This window comes from Saccopteryx bilineata, chromosome 2 (genome assembly GCF_036850765.1).
Source record: "Saccopteryx bilineata isolate mSacBil1 chromosome 2, mSacBil1_pri_phased_curated, whole genome shotgun sequence".
Classification (NCBI taxonomy): domain Eukaryota; kingdom Metazoa; phylum Chordata; class Mammalia; order Chiroptera; family Emballonuridae; genus Saccopteryx; species Saccopteryx bilineata.
In genome coordinates this window covers 300364360-300381717 of record NC_089491.1, presented here as the reverse complement: position 1 = coordinate 300381717, position 17358 = coordinate 300364360, and the positions used below count along the sequence as shown (strand labels likewise).

The 17358-nt window shown below is 50.2% G+C and overlaps 1 protein-coding gene across 1 annotated transcript in view; it reads right to left on the bottom strand.

Moving 5' to 3' along the window:
- Positions 1 to 17358, bottom strand: part of PLXNA2 (plexin A2) — a 211679-nt gene that overhangs the window by 113981 nt on the left and 80340 nt on the right. The window lies entirely within an intron of this gene.

Here is a 17358-nt window from a genome sequence, read left to right as displayed (position 1 = left end):
CCTGCATGCTGAATCACCAGTGGGGCTTGGTAAAATACATTACTAAGCCCATACTCAGAGCTACTGATTCAGTGGGAATAAGGCCTGAGAATTTTCATTTCTAATAAATTCCCAGGTGATGTGGATACTGCTGATCTAGGCTTCAAGAGCACTAATCTAGTCTAAGCAATATATGTATAGAATACTGAGACTTGGTGGGGAGAGGTCCCTAGGTCATCCAATAGTTGGTGGCTGGGAATGCTTGGTCGAATGTGCCCCCACCTGCAGGTTTTTGTTCCCAACATAACAGCAGACTGTTGACCAACATTCCCTCCCTGGTGGCTCCCTTCTGTGTTCGCTACTCACAGAAAACCGCAGGGCTCAAGCCCCACTTCCTCCACAAAGCCTCCCCGCATCTCTGTACCACACTAATTGCACCTTTGCCTGATGCCTTTCCTACCAGATATTTTGTCCTAGGATTATAATCAGTTGATTTGTTTATGGTGTACTACTATCTAACTTGTATTGGTGACCTATTTAAATTGTTCTCTAACTGCTTCACATGTGCATATGTCCGTCAACATTTTGAGGGCAGGGATTGTATTTTCTATTGCTCTCACAACCTCTAACCCCGAGGACTAGACTGGGGCTAGGAACATAGCTGGTGAAGCATAAAAGGGAATGCCGGAGAAATACTTGTTGAAAGAACATAAACTATGAACCAACTAATAAAATACTGTGGACTCTTTTGTGCTAAATCAAAATGAAGTCAAAAGATTTTCTTTGGAAGATTTTAAAATTAAGTCTTCCTGTCCTGATTCCCTTTCTAACCATCTCCTCCCCTCTGCCCGGTTCTCCCACCCTGAATGCAAGAACCATGGCTTGTTCATCCCAAGGGCTGAGCCTGGTGCCGGATGCCACAGTAAACATGTCAGGATGGACAACTGGAGGCACTTTTAGTTCCTATTGGCCGAATAGAAAGGGTCAAGAGCAATAATCATTGCAGAGTTGGGGAAACAGGACCAGCACTTCCATTCATATTTCTCTATCCTCCCGAGAACTGCATACTCGAGGGGCCTGAAGCGTACCTGCTGGGTGGAAATGGACTGCAGTGGGTGGGAGGCAGGCCACAAGCCCGCTGTGGGTGGGAAACTGTGGGGCCCTGGGTTTCCTAGTGGCAGAAACAGCAGATTCCTGCCCGAGTCCCTGCTCCTGGCCCCAGGGATATCATGGAGTCAGGGATATCGTGTTCTCCTCACCCTCTTTGATGGTTGAGTTGGTGGCCGCTGGGCTTGAAGATGAGGACGTAACCTCAGTGGGACCAACTTCTCTCAGCCGTTCCTACCCCGGTAACTCCCCTTGTGGGCTAGGCTCTCCTCTTTCCCCTTAGCTCCTCTTTTGCTCCCTTTCTACCTGGTTTGTAGCTTCTCCCTGTTCAGAGCTGTTGCCTTGGCAACTGTCACTAAGCCCCTCCTTTCAGGAGAGGGGTCAAGGCCCCATTTAATTCATTCTCGCAGGGTAGAGAGTCAGGTCAGTAATGGTGGTGGGGCTGAGGCTCCCACCCACCTCCTTGAGCCAATCTGACCATGGATTCAGGTAGAGCAGGGGTCTCAAACTCGCGGCCCACCGAACAATTTTGTGCAGCCCGCAGACTAATCCACGAACTTCAAAATATTTTGGATAAAATTAAGTAAGGCTAGGAGCCTACTTGTATTTTTCATTTCTCTAGCATCCTAGCTAGATATTAGCTTAGTTAACAGCAGTTGTGATGTGAACTACAGTTTCTGGTCGTTTTGTGACACTGAGTAAACTGCATGTACGATTGTGCTTGTTGTACTGATTTTTTTTTTTGTTTTCAACTGCAGTGAGAAAAGTGTTGCGTAACAGTTGCCTTTTGTAGACCTAGTGCGGCCCGCCGAACGGCTGTGATCTTGCTCTGCGGCCCACATGCTGAGTTGAGTTTGAGACCCCTAAGGTAGAGGGAAGAGCCAGGGTCTATACCTGGGGAAACATGCCACCATTAAATTGGTTCCCCTTAACATCAAAGCAGCATCCCCTCGTAGGTGGACAGATACCAAATTTCCATGAGATCCTTCCCGAAGTGCAGTAGCATTTGGTCACAAAAGTTCTCGTGCTATTACCGGAGGAAGAAGGAAGGTGTGATAGTCATGACTTCTGGCTGGCTTGACCTCAGCTTTCTGTCTCCACAAAGGAGGAAGCCCAGGTGCTATTTCTTCCTCTGAAGGGGAACTGTCCCTGTGGCTCTCACCACCCTCCCTGTGACAGCGGCTCCTCTTTTGTGAGATTAGGTCTCCTCAAGGCACTGGCTCGGTTCCAGGAGCTTAGAACCTGCCCCCCTCCTTCAGGCTGGCCCACAATCTCTGTGCCCCGAAAGGCCAGTTAACCCCCTGCCAAGCGGGGCACCCCTCTCCCCACAAGCCCGGGCACTTGCCTGGATCCCCAGCAAGGTCTGGACACAAAGTCAGAAGGAGGAGCGCCACAAGCCGGGCCTTCCCTCCCTGATCCTTGGAACTAGATGGTCCCCAGGGCCAGGCTGGAGCTGGATCGAGCCAAAGACAACTTGTCATCACATCCGCGGCTGCGTCCCAGTTAGAACCAATGCTGGGCCTTCACCTTTTACTGACTCAGAGACCTAAGCAGATTCTTTGTTTTGTTTTTTTATTTCCATCTGCAGCACCAATCATTTAATAAACCAGTAAAAGCCAGAATCAAATCTATATAACTCTCAAACGTCAGAGCTAAAACCACACCAGAACAGAAAATGTTCTTGGAACTGAACCTGAACTAAGCTATCCTGTTTCATTCAGCCTGAATCCCTGGAGAGAAGAGCCATACTGCCCAGGAAGGCTGAGCCTCTCATTCCCTCCTTCCATGCTCTCTGCCTCCAGCTCCTGTGACCCTCCCAGAAACCTGCAGGGGGGAACAGAGGAGGGACAGTGGGGGCCAGGAGACCGGGGCTTGGGGGTCAAAGGAAATGAGGTGGGGACAGGAGCTGGCAGGCAGAAGGCAGGGGAGGCCCACCGGGCAGCAGAGGGCTTTACCCTCCCTAATGCTCTTTCCCCCCTCGGGCCACCCACCCGAGTGGACAGAGTACAGCTCTGCGGTTCAGGGCTCCTGGGTTTCTGGTCTGACTCTGTTCTTGCCTGGGCTTGATTTCTGCCCAATGGTATACTTTCAGGCCAGTTACCTCATCTCTCTGGGCCTCAGTTTTTCCCTTCTGGATAGACAGAAGAGACAATCTGCTCAATGCCTGTCCCGGGAGAATCATAGACGTGTAAACTGCTGGAGCTCCAGGGCTTGCTTTGGAGCTCATCTCGTCTAAGCCCTTCCATTCAAGGCACACAGCTAGCAGTGATAAAAGTGGGGCTCAAACCGGCCCCCAGCCAGTGGGTCCAGAGGAAGGACATGGCTGAGGGCCTCTAGGGACTGGGGAGGAGGGGCTGGCTAGGAAGCAGGGAGGGTGCAGGCGCGCGGTTGCCTGGAGGTTGCCTAGATCCTTCTGTCTTGGATAAGAAGATTTGCGTTTCAGAGTTGTCCCCCAGCCTTGCCAGACCCAGGATGGTAGTGAGGGGACTGGCAGGGAGTCCCAAACAAAAGTAGGATTTAAAAATCCAACTGAGTGTGTCTATTCTATGGTGTCCCACAAACTCACAGTTTTTTTTTTAAACTTGTGTCCCCAGAGCCAGGTTTCAATGACCACAGGACAACAATAAGCTGAAATAGGTCATGAATCCAGTCCAAGAGAAGGGCATTATCAGACCAAGCTGCACAGATGTCCACACCCAGCCAGGCAGGGGAAGAGCGAGGAGGCAGGGAGAGGAGGGAGGAGACGCTGACAGGTGGAAGCCAGTCACCTGAGCAGGTCTTTCTAGTTGGGATCCTCCTCTCCTGAAAGGTCCAGATCTCAATAGACATACAGAAGCTGGCCATTTCGCTTGTACAAAACTCAGAGTTGGGATAAGAAGGACGATGTGCCACAGTGCAGGGTGGCAGTCTTTACTGAGACCGGGAAAAGGGAAGATGTGCCTGCTCTGTCGCACAGGGAGATTTCGGCTAGCTCTTGTAAAAATTCCTGTCGCAGGGAGTCCTGACTGTAGAATGAGCGACCACAGGATGCTGTCAATTTCTTCTCAGGAGGATTTTGAATCCAGGATAACCTCTTTTGTTTCAGGGGTAAATGTGGCCCTGTCTGATTTTCAAAGGAAGAGCCCTGTCCTAAAGAATTTTATAATAGGTGCTGCACTATCGCTTTTACTATGTGCTAGGTGCCGTTGAAAGCGCTTAGCAAAAATTAACTCATTCAATTCTTACAAGCAGCCCTGAGGTAAACATTATTATGATTTCTATTTTGCAGAGAGGAAATTTTAGGCATGGGAAAGTTAGGTGACTTTCCCAAGACCACACAGCTAAGTGTGGCAGAACAGGGATTCGTTCGCACACAGACCCTGACATCTCAAGCCACTCTGGGACTCGTGCAAGAGAGTATAATCCTGGTCGACCACACCTGTTCATCGTGGCTGAGAACAGAGTACAGTGAAAGTCCCAATTCTGTCCTTATGCACTCTTCCTCTGTCAATCCAAAGTGGGCCAAAATGGGACAGTCACCCCTTTCCTGGAGGCCACGATAAACTCAAAACCTAATTTTGGGGAACTTCGGTTGGAGGCTAAAAGGGTCAGTTTCTCAGGACTGGCTTTGGAGCAGATGATATCCAGGGGAGATTTACTGTCCTTTCCCCAGGTGGGAGGCGCTTCTTTGAAATGGGAATGAAATTGCAATCCTATTAGTAGCTTTCCTTTAAATCACAGCTAGGTCTGTGCAGAAATTAATGACAGCCTCTTTACTTGAACATCCAGTTCAAATCAGCATATCTAATTAACTAGCTTACCTGCAGGCCCTTCCAAACTCTTTCTCTTGTGCATCCATTTCTTCTCTAGTTAGTCCTAAATTATAGCTTCTTTGCTTGGAATTTGGCGCTCTAATATCACTCTATTGTTATTATTCGTGGTAGTAGTAGTCATAGTAATTTTTTTAAATAAAAATTAGCTGAAGAGCAATAGAATCGGGAATTCTCTTCTTGGGCCTCTCAGGAGGAAACACTGGTGTGAGAGGCATCCCCACGCCGTGGGGGGCACTGGTTCCTGTCTGGAGGGCTGGAATGTAAGCCCGACTCTCTCATTAATTGGCTATGTAACTTCAGGCAAGTCACTTCACTTGTTTGTGTAATCGTGTCTGTAGCTGCCAAAGAAGGGTGGTAACTCCTGTTCTTACTAGCTCAAAAAAGATGCACGACAACGAACTGCTTATTAACTATGAATTTCAGGATTGTCCCCCATACGTTTAGAGCATGCCTACCGTGAGCCGGGCCTGGGCTAACAGCTGGGGACACTGTGAGAAAAGATCTTCTTAGGAAGCTGGAGGAAAAGGGAAAGGGACACTTAGCACTGGTCTCCGCAAACACATGGGGAGTCTGGGAAGGCCAGTGCAGGGTGGGGAGGGGCAGGACAGCACTGCACCTAGATTGAGGGCTTCCTGGAGGAACTGACACCTCAACTGAACAGCAGAGGTGGAGATGTGAGCTCCCTGGAAAATTTAAAGTGTGATGTAAATATGAAGGAGCTATTGTTGTTTGAGCCCAGACTGCTTGGAAACAGTGTTGCAGACCTGAGCACGTGGAGAGGATGAGGCTTCTGACATGCGGTTACTGGCGGCTCAACAACAATTTCTGCAGGTCTTGCCACCTTAGGTCCTAAAATTCACGTTGGAAGAGTCCTTTATGATTTATTTGTATCTCTGCCTCAGGCCTCAGGACTTCCGTGGTATATAAGCGTGTGTGCCTATGTGTGTTGTGTGTGTGCAGGCGTGTGCACGTTTAGACCTTTAAAGAGGGCGAGGTGGAGAAAGCCTGGCGCTGCCCAGACTGAACTCCGGGGTGAGCTAACGAGCGCGCGTGTCTGCAGCTGTGCACCAGTGCTGAGATGGAAAGGATTCAAGCTGGTTTATTTTTGTGCCCCTTCATGACCCGAATTATTTATAGATTGAAGTCTTTAGTAAACTCGGTCTCTGGGCTTCTTCTCTCCTCTGTCCCGCACACACACGTGCACACACACAGAAGAAGCACCAGCAACTTCCAGTGCAATGGCCTCTGGCTCAGCCCTCACACCCCCGGAGTGGCGCAAACATTAACTAACTGTGCAGAGTCACAGCCAAGCAGGCTGGGCCTCCCCGGAGGACGGTTCGGAGCCTGGCCCTAAATGCCTGGCTAATTGGAGAGGGACACAGGAGACTGAAAACTTGGCCTGTGGGTTGCACTGATCCAGGGGAGGAAAGGAAGGGGGAAGACAAGGCCAGGATATGTCCATCCGTGAAAAGGAAGGTGGTCATTAAGACGTGCTAAACTTAGAGAATTCTGGCTGCTCCCACTTTCACACATCACACACACTCTCCCCCCCCCACCCCCATGCAGATGCTTCCAACACTGGTCCCCAGTGAGTTGTCGTCAATCACTAGGGCTTTGACATTGGAGAATGACATTTCCACATACAACTACTTCCATTTCTGCACACAATGAGTTTGTCCTAAATATGAAACTGGGGGTGATGGATTAGCAGAGGGCCAAGCCATCGAGAGCTTTCTTTTGAAACATGGGGAGGTGGTCCTAAGAACTTCTCTGGACATCTGTAGCTTCTCTGGACTTCTGTAGCTTGGGACAATCTGTGATATAGGAGCCTGGCTTACAATGAAAGGGGAGAGTGGATGTCGTGAATATTCATTGAGCGCCCACCCCGAGTCAAGTAAGTGTTCAGGAGTTAGGCTGGAGAGATTGGCTGGAGTGGGAGATGGTTATTTTTTTTTTCCTTAATCATGGCTTCTTCGCATCTCTCAGCCAGGGGTGGACGGCCAAGCAGTCACCAATCCCTGCTGCCTACGGGACTGGCAGGCACGGCCCCTGCTCCCCACCTTCCTGTGTTAATGACACACTACTCCACAGGGCGCCGATTTCCTCATTCCAGGGACCTCTCCCTTTTCAACGCAGGGGAAAGTGACATCAAGACCTAGAAGACCTAGAAGCAAAAGAATCCAACTCTTGGGTCTACCTCTGTCAGGGAGGGCTTCGAGCTCAGAGCTTGCACAGGTGTGTGACCTGGGGCCTCTCTGCAGCACGGGGCTTGGCCTCAGACCAGCCCCACCTTTCGGAGTTGCTCCAGCTTAAGACTTGGGCAGGTCAGGAGGTGCCGGGAACAGGATGAAGCTGCCAGGGGCAAGGGAAGCACTTGATTGTTCTGGGAAACAATAAGATAAACACAGCTAGGGACAGCCAAGGCATTAAGCAGCCTCAGATGAAATCAAATCACGCAGTGGCAAAGCAATAATTCACAGGGAGCGTGCACAGAGTTGGGGGAAGCGTAGAGGGGTGGGAGGAGGAATTAATAAAGAATAATGAGCAACTTCTGCCAAATCAGAATCTCTCTTTACCGAAAGCTCTAATATGTGGGGGCTCCTGAAATCTCCATTTGGGGCATAACACACAGGCTTCTGCTTGGGGACGCCCTGGCTGTTTTAGGTCTGAGTTAATTAATTAGAACTATCTTTTAGGGCCCATGTAGGGGGATGGTGCAGCCTTCCTCACCAAGCTCAGTAACTGGGTGTGGTGAGAATTAGGCACACAGGTTAAAGACCTTGCAAAGGCCCCATCCCACTCCCAGGGAGGAGCAGGCAAAGGAACCCTGCTTGACACAGGTTTTCAAACCACTTCTCTCCGTTTATCAATTTAGTTCAACCTATTTATTGAACATCTATTGAACACGACCACCAATGTGCAAAGGATTGGAGATATCAACATGAAAAATCTTGAACATTCTATGGGATAGGCTCCCCGTCACAGAATAAGAAAAGTTCAGTGTCCAGAGCAGGCTCACACAGCTAGTAGGTGGCCCGGGGAAGCTCAGAGCTGGTCGGCCTGATTCCAAGGTCTGGACTCTTTCATTCACCCTCCCCCCAGGGCCTCGGTTTTTTGTAAGTCAAACAAGACAACAATGCCTGCGCTGGGACTCAAAATTACATCCCAAAACTGCTGGGTGCCCCTAGAGATAAGTCCTGGGGAAAAATAGATCATAGAGCTGTCTCCTCCAGTGTGACAGAGAAGGCCACCTGCAGTCTGGAAAAAGAGCAAAGGGTGGGTGTTCAAGAAGGTTATTACCCTCTTTAATTAACTCATTCTTTCCAATGGCCTAAAATTGCTCTGCATTTTATAATCTGGAACAGTAATCTCTTGCTTTCATTAACATCGAGGATGGCATTTTGGGCTGTGAGGATGAAAAGGGAGGTCGAGATTTGTGTGCATAGCAATCCGACACTGGGCTATGCCTGAATGCAGGGGACTCCCTGGGATTTTTAAAGGAAAAGTCATTTAAAGAATGCATGTGGCATGTGTATACCATGGTGCAGAAAAAGCGTAGTAACCGGAAAACAAAAAAAAACAAAAGCGGAAACCACATCCATGTCACTGTACTTCTCTACCACTGCTCAGGGGCTAGGGCTCACTGAGTCTTTATTGCCTCGTACCTGTGCTACTGCAATAACCTGAGGGGTCTCCCCGTCTCCAGCATATTCTTGCTCTAACCCAGGGGCCCCCAAACTTCTTACACAGGGCGCCAGTTCACTGTCCCTCAGACCGTTGGGGGGCCGCCACATACAGTGCTCCTCTCACTGACCACCAGTGAAAGAGGTGCCCCTTCTGGAAGTGCGGCGGGGGGCCGGATAAATGGCCTCAGGGGGCCGCATGTGGCCCGCGGGGCCGTAGTTTGGGATGCCTGCAATCTGTTCTCCCAAACACCACCAGATTAATCTTCTTAAAACACTTATTTGATCCTGCCTTTTCTGTACACAAAATCCTTAAATTTCAGGTGTTTGTAATTTTCTCTCTCTTGCTTATCTCAGGCGCCTCTAATTTTTAAAAATAATAAACATATGCTACTTTTGGAATATGAAAAAGAGTAAACAGTTGCATGCATCCATACACGCACACTCAAAACACCTTTAATTGCCCCCACTGATGGTTTAGAAAAGTTTACAATTTTTAATTTGGCATTTAGCGGTCTAGCTAACATGGCCTTCTCACCATTTTCTAATTATGTCTCCAGGTTTTTGGTCCCTATGCCTTTGTTTGACAATTTATTTTACCTCCCAATCATCCTCCAAGACCCAATCCAAATGACATCTCCTCCATGAAGCCTGTCTTGATCCCTCTGAATTCTCATAGCGCCTAGAGCAGGGGTCCCCAAACTTTTTACACAGGGGGCCAGTTCACTGTCCCTCAGACCATTGGAGGGCCGGACTAAAAAAAAAAAAAACTATGAACAAATCCCTATGCCCACTGCACATATCTTATTTTAAAGTAAAAAAACAAAACGGGAACAAATACAATATTTAAAATAAAGAACAAGTAAATTTAAATCAACAAACTGACCAGTATTTCAATGGGAACTATGCTCCTCTCACTGACCACCAATGAAAGAGGTGCCCCTTCAGGAAGTGCGGTGGGGACCGGATAAATGGCCTCAGGGGCCGTAGTTTGGGGACTCCTGGCCTAGAGTGTCTCTTGGTGCAGTCACTTGTGAACACACATGCAGTTATCTTTCCTAAGATGCTAGGTCCCTAGGAAACAGGCATCTTGTTTCATACAGCTCCATGTGCCCATTGCACTTGTACATAGTAGGACCTCAGTAACACATGCTGATGAAGTGAATGAATTCTGTCCCTGGAAATGGGCAGGAGTGGAACATTAGCCACAGCTCACATTCATTTAACTCCTATTGTTGTTAGACATTGTGCTAAGGGTCCTATTATTTCCCTGTTATAGCTGAGGAAACTGAGGCAGAGAGGGGCGAGATAGTTCTTTAGGGTCACACAGCTGGTAGGTGAAATGACCAGAATTTCAAGCCTATTAGGCCTTCCCTTTCCAGGCCTCTCTTTTCCCATCTCTAGAAAAGAATGGGGAACCCTGCTCTGCAATACCCCCAGCACCCCAACCCCCACCAAATCTGCTGGAACTGGCACCAAAACAAACTGCACACTTTGCTTCTGCTGAAACGATCGTTTGGCTTCCCCAGTGCACCTGCAGAGCTCCTAGGAGGCACGCACTGAACGCTCAAGCCCTCAAGCCGCTGTTAGGAAAAGAGCTCTAGGGCCACTACGCTGGAGCTGCGCTGGCTCGAGGGCGATGGAGAGCAGGCCCAGAGATCACAGTGATGGGTCAGAGCAGGGGTCTGAGACACAGTGTCTTAGGAAGAGGAATGAAGCAGGAAAGAAGTGAGGCCAGAAGCCTCCGCCCTGAAATCTCAAGCGGCCAGCGCAGGGTGCTCAGGGTGCCCGCGTGTGCTGCTGCCTGTCTTTCTGGCAGAGCCCAAGCGCAGAACAGACCGCTGTGGGGTGGGTCTAGCTTCTTTAAAAGATTCTGTTTGAATAGCTGTCCTCTTCACACCTTTCCCCATCTCCCCTCCCAGGAGAGGGACTTTAATAATGAGCTGCTCTGTGACAACGGACCCCTAATTAATTCATTGCTCTTCTTCTGAGGCCAGACCACTTTCATCAAGGTGGGTGGGGAATAGGTGGCGAGCAGGGGGTATCTGGTCTGCATGATCTGCCACTGACTCCGGGAAGCACTGCTCGAAACCCTTTCCGGTCACCTTGTTCTCTTGGCTGGACACCTGCTTTCCTCGCTGCCCACCCCTCCTTGCGCTGATGCCCCACAGCTGCTGGGCACAGTGCCAGCACGCAGAGCTTGCTGGTGGCTGGGTACAGCAGTACAGCAGATGCCAGGAACCCCCTGGAGAGGGAGAAAGAGGGAAGCACAAGCCATATGAGGAGCAAAGTTTGTTCAGCCTTTTCTTTGAACATCGATAGAATATCCAATGTGCTCAATGGTCGGTAAAGTTCAGCCCCATTCTTCTCCGCCTCCCCACCCTTTCCGAACCCCCGAGGGCTTCCACTGCCCAGGACGCATGTTCCTGAAACTTGGACAGCCACGCATCACTGCACCTGAGGAGTGGCTGCATTTCTACAGCCGATGCAATTCCCTGTACAAGGATGTGAGGCAGATGACAGCGGCCAACACCACAGGGAACTATTCTAGCATTGCTATGGAACAAAAATAACCTTAGAGAAATCCCCCATAAAGCTGGGTCACACCTGGCGGTGATGGAAATCAAAGAGCACACAGGTCCGTCTCCACAGCTACTGTCTAGATTTTCCATTTGCTTCCTAGATCTTCTAAACCCCACGCTTCAGTCTTCCCTTCTTCTAGGTGTTGACTGTCCAGTCAGGACTGATGTCTTTACTTGCTGGGGTGGAGGCCACTTAGGAGCAGTCGGCCAAAGGAGTTAATTCTCGTTTTCCTCATCTGCAAAACTGGCAGAAACAATACTGCCTACCTGACAAGGCTGAGGCGGGAACAAATTAGGTAAGGAATGTAGAAGCATTTGGGATGCTGGAAAGGGCTGTGCGGGGGTCAAAGAATTTTTGATTGATTTACTTCCAATCCAGAGAGTTGGGTGGGGCCAGACTGTGGGATAGAATTGGGCAGGGAGGAAATTCTTCATAGGCCCATTGGGATAATTGGTCACCCCTGTTCTCCATCCATTCCCAGGGAACTAGGTGGGGAAGGTGGAAGGGGGGGGGAGAGTGAGGAGGAGAAAGAAGGTGGGGATAGGAGGGGAGAGAAGGGAGAAGGAGGAGAGGGGAGGAGGAGGAAGCGGAAAAGGGGAGAAGGAGGAGGGGAAGAGGAGAGTGGGAGAGGGAGGATTTGGGTGGAGAGAGAAGAGAGGGAGCATCAGGGGTTTGGAGTGGAGCCCTTTGCCCCTGGGGGAGGGGGGGTACGCAGTCTGCTTTTGATGACGGCCTCTCTGAATGCTGAAGGAATGATTTGGAAAGGGTCTCTCTATTGGACCTGCACTGGGGACACAGAAAGCTGTGGCCACTGGGACTAAAAGGATGGCAGTGTTCTGACTCAGATCTTTTTCACTTTGTGAAAAACAGAAAGTGAGGGGGAGGCTCCAGTCTATTACCCACAGAGAGAAGGCTGCTCGGGGCAAACCTACCCACCTCTAATCTGCTCCTTAAAAAGAGCGAGAAGGAGCTACAGCTTAGCTTTTGTGTGAACTACTAAAGCATCCCCCTCTTCTGCCCCTCCCACACCCCCACTCCTGTATATTTTTTTCTTTTAAAAGAGCGCTTCTCCTCTCCAGGGACTGGAATCATTAACTGAACAGCACTTTGCCTCTCATAGCTTTTGACAATTTGGCAGTGAGCTGGAAAGTACCAGAGAAACTGCAAAGAAGCAGTGAGGGAGGGTGGGCAAAGGGGATGTGTCTGAAGGGCCGGCCTGTGTGTGTCAGACCACGGACCCTACACCTGGATGCTCTGAGTCTGCCTCTCCCTTCCTGCCCAGCTCTGTGGCTCAAGAGAGTTCTGGGTCCCCAACTGTCAGGGAGGTGTGGTAGGATGGCCAGGGCACATCACACAGCTTCCTGTCCTCACCCCCGTTTGCTGTCGCCTGGAGGCTGCCTGGGGCTGGCTGACATCCAATCTGGACAAGGATGCCTCAAGGAGAGGCAGGAGTGAATACCTGTCATGATATCTGACACCTGAACCCGCTAAGACAAGCAGAGGAGGGGCACCTGAGGGCTGAGGTGTGGGAAGACCTGTGGGGCTACGTGGGGGGGGGGAAGATGGACTTCAAGAGTGACCTTAAGCAGCAAGCCCCAAGTCCTGGGCGTTTCCAAAGAGGAAAGAAAACAGATGAGAGAAAGCAGGCTGAGGGGTTTCCCAGCCAAGCTGGGGCAGAAACAGAGCAAAGAGGAAGAATCCTGGAGGCTCCCAAGAAACAGCCTGGGTTGGAACATCTGCAGAAGTGGCTTCAGACAGTCCCAGCCATTAGGAGCTGATGGTTTTGAGGGGATTTCTCAGGAGGGGCACTGGGTCCCCAGCCACCCTTGTGAAGATCAGGGAACACCTCCTCTTTGTCTTTCTCCTGGTCCCTCTCCCCACACTAGGAATCTAGCCTTATTTACATCCTAGAGGGGTGTATTGTTAGCCCTTACTGAACTTGGATTATGTGTCTGATGGAGCACTGGGCACCTTACACAAAATATCTATGTTGATCCCCAAAACCCATTCCACTGATGAAGAAACTGGGGCTCAGAGAAGTTAAATATCTTGCCTTAGGCCACAGAGCCAGCAAATGGTACAGAGATTTGCACCTGAGTCAGTTTGATTACAAAAGCTTATATTAAGCCCCACGCCTCCCAAAAATGCATTCACCATTGTCTTGTGGATGATGTTAACACCATACTATCATTTTAATGGTTTTATTATGAGTCCCTATGGAAGTGCCAACAAAAATGATGTATTCCCAGATGTAGGAGCTGGATCTATATGGTTTATTTTATTCAACTTTTGGCAGAATTCCAAGCATAAGGGGGTTCTTTAAAGGTTGTGTGCTATCTTTGAATCAAGAAAGCCACAAACTTGGATCACAAAAGCTTAATCATCAAGCTTCACTTTCTTTAATGGCCTTATCTATTGCTTTTTATTTTTGGTTACTCCAGGAGAGTCATTTATTGAATGTTGACTGTTAACGGATGTCACAGCCTTGGCATTCAGCATGAGTTATTAAAGAAATTGCCATATAAAGATGCTTCTGATTTTGATGTCCAACTTTTGTCCTGGTTTCTGTACAAGGTCTCGTGTGATAAATCACCTACAGAATGTAAACTCTGGGAATTGTCTGCCCTGAAAAGTAGGTATACGTCTATAAGAAGGTAAGAATTTCTAGTTCATCCCATTTCCCGTTTTTATTTGGCTGCAAGGACTCTCGGGCCAAATCTGATGCTGGGTGTTGATTGGCTTTCTTGTTAATGTATTTGTTTCCACTCCCCTTTTGTGGCTTGGATTTTCTAGTTCTGTGATAGTTTTCATTATATATGTTTGCCAAATCTTTTATTATAAGTTACTTAAGTCCTTATTTGAAAAGTGGGTAGGAATACATACAAGTAATTATACTCATGCACTAATATAGCATTTGCACTGATGCATTTGCACTGTTGGATGTTGCCTTGACATATCAGGTTCACACCATGTGGTTGTGTCCTTTGTCTCTGTGGGTAGGAGTTAGCCAGTGGGTGTTTCCAAGGGCCTGGACTACCCCCAACACAGTTAAGTACATATATAATGTGTTAGAACAGAGGAAAGGGCTGAGGAGACAGATACCACTTCAAACCTAGAGCCCAGTGGTCAATTTGTCTTCCACTGGGCTAATACAAATCCTTAGATCCGCTATGGGTCTGGCTCATAAAAATGCTCCCTACCTATTTGTGAAATGGAAGAATAAATGAATAAATAATGAATAAATGCTTTTCTGAGCCAAGAAATTCTTCTCATAAAAGAGAAGGCAAGGACTGTTTGGTAGAGAGCCCCACCATCCGGCCATAAAAAAGACTCGAAATGAAGGGTGGGGTGTAAACTCCCCACCCCACCCTTGTCCCCTGGCCAGGAAGAAAGCATTGGTCATCTGCGCTGTGTGGGGCAAAACTGGGTCAGAGGTCTGGACACTAGAATTAGTAGAGAGGGAAGGGGGAAGGAGAAAGGCAGGGGAAGTCCTGCTTCTCCCGCCTGTCTGCTGTCTGCCTCTTGAAAGGGGAAGTGACAGAAATGCTAGTGCACAGGACCTGTGGGGAGAGAAAGGGAGGTCTCCGAACACGTGTCTGTCTGTTTCCACTAGCAATCCCCTTTGAACTCCTACCTGTTGGTCTCTTCCTCCCTTCCGGACTTGTCTTTCTCCTGTCAGTTCCGGTTTCTCTGCATGTCAATTACGTCTCTTTCTCTGCCTGGTCTCTCTAATGCACGCATGTACCCTTCTCCCCGATCCACCTCCTCCCAGACTCCAGAGACAGCCAAGAGCAGAAGACCCCAGCCCAGAGCGTGGGGCCCTCCCGCCTCCCCACTGACCTGTGTCCAGACCTGGACTTCATTCTAATCCCAGTGGCCTTGCTGACATGAGTTGGGCTAATTTTTTTCCTGTAATTAAAAGGGACCCCACCCCACACCCCATTCCATCTCTAATCTTAGATAATGAGCTCGCTGATTGCCAGTGCAGGGCAGGAAACCTCATGTTTGGAGAGGATTTTGGGCAGACAGATTAGGCAAACACCGTTCAGGAAGCTGCACTGGGAAAACAGGCTGTTCTCAAAGTTTGTTGTTAGAAGAGATCTGGTGTGGGCAGGAGGGCCTGGCTCCCTCCAGGTGGCCTGAGCTGCCTCTGACCCTGGCAGGTTCCCTCACAAATAGGTAACTTGACTCATCTGTCTCAGAATCCTCCTGGTGGGGGTTGCTCTCGCCAGCCCACCAGTCCCAGCGCCTCCCCGTGGGGGGGGGCACTCCATCTGCATGTGAGAGGGAGAGAAAGCCCCAGTGGTGTCCTTCCGCATGCTGGATGGGTGCTGGTCACAGGTTAATAAAATATGGTGGGTGACAAGACCACCATGACTCCTATTGACACCAGGGAGTAGGAGAGATGCCAGGAAAATGGGGAAATAAAACCCTCTCCTTCGGGCTCTGGGGTCAGGTTCGCCCAGCTGAGGCTGCCACTTGTTGATGTAAGTAGCATTGCATTGCCATCTGCTCTGCAGAGAATGTGCTCTGCTAATGACATTCCATTTTTTGTTTCTGTCATTTAAATCTTTCTTCCACAAGCCTCATGATCATCCTGGGGTGGGGCAGGTAGCCTATTCTATTAGAGAGGAGGGAGCTGGATCCTTGAGGGAGCAAAGACACCCTCAGGGTCATGGAGACACCTTGCAGCAGAAAGGAGGACTCAGCGCAAGGCTCTGGGCGGCTGGCTGGTTGTACCTGCTCTTTGCACTGTCCCATGTCTTCCACGCCCAAGATGCTTATGTTGTGAGAGCCTGAGCGCTTAGGATATTGGAGTGATGGGAGATTGGAGGTGCCGGGTACCCAAGGAGATTTAGGACTCTGGCAGCCAAGGAGGGCTGGTCGATTCCTCTGTGAGGATTCTGAAAGCCCAGCGCTACCTGAATGTCAATTTGGATTTCTTTCTAACATGGAATGGGTCTGCATTCCCAGGTCCCCTGAATAAAGAACTGAGGCTCCTTCCCCTTTCTCCTGCTCTACTTGAAGCCCTATGATCAGCTCACTTTGGTTGTGAGAGGAAGGGGCAGGAACTGAAGCCTGGAACTGGTGTATGGGGACCTGTGCCTTCAGGGCTGGGAGGGAACAGCAGGGCTGGCACCTTGGGGACAGCCTAGCTGCTGGTGGAGGCACCTGGCCCTGCTTCCCCACCATGGTTCCTCCAATGAGCTCAGGGCATGAGAGAGGGAGGCAGGCTGTGGATGGATTCCAGATGGGCTATCAGGTTCGCCCGCAGTCGACTCGGAGGCTCCTCTGGTCTGGGCAGTTCTCTCGGCTCCGATTCAACTGCACAGCCAAAGCCCCCTGTGGAATGCCAGCGATACCCAACCCGCTCTGCCACCAGCACCCCCTCACCCCCTCTGCCCCGAGATAGTGCATTTCTTCCCCATCCCTTCTCTCCTGCATCAGCACCTGCCCCCTCCCGAGGTAGAAAGGGTTAGAGCTGGGAATCTGGCCCATGGCTGTGCTCCTGGCTCTGGATCTCTAACTTCTTTTCCCCCGGGAAAAAGGAGCTGTATAAGATTTTGGGTTCAAGTTTGGATATCCGAGAACAAGGTGCCTGCATGGGGGGTGGGGGGCCTGGAGGTAAAAGGCAGGCACTCCATGTGTCCCTCTGACTGCCCAGTCTGTGCAGCTGGCGCTGACCCAGGCACAAGCGGGAAGGGAGGACCAAGAGCAAGGAAGAGCGAGGCAGCCAGATGTCTGACGTCACCACCGCACTGCGCCACTGCACGGCTTCCAGACCCACGGCACGTCTCGCTCTGACGTCACCACCGCACTGTGCCACTGCACGGCTTCTAGACCCACGGCACATCTCGCTCTGACATCACCACCGCACTATGCCACTGCACGGCTTCCAGACCCACGGCACGTCTCGCTCTGACGTCACCACCACACTGAGCCACTGCGCGGCTTCTAGACCCACGGCACATCTCGCTCTGACATCACCACCGCACTATGCCACTGCACGGCTTCCAGACCCACGGCACGTCTCGCTCTGATGTCACCACCACACTGAGCCACTGCGCGGCTTCCAGACCCAAGGCACGTCTTGCTCTGATGTCACCACCACACTGAGCCACTGCGCGGCTTCCAGACCCAAGGCACGTCTCGCTCTGACGTCACCACCGCACTGCGCCACTGCACGGCTTCCA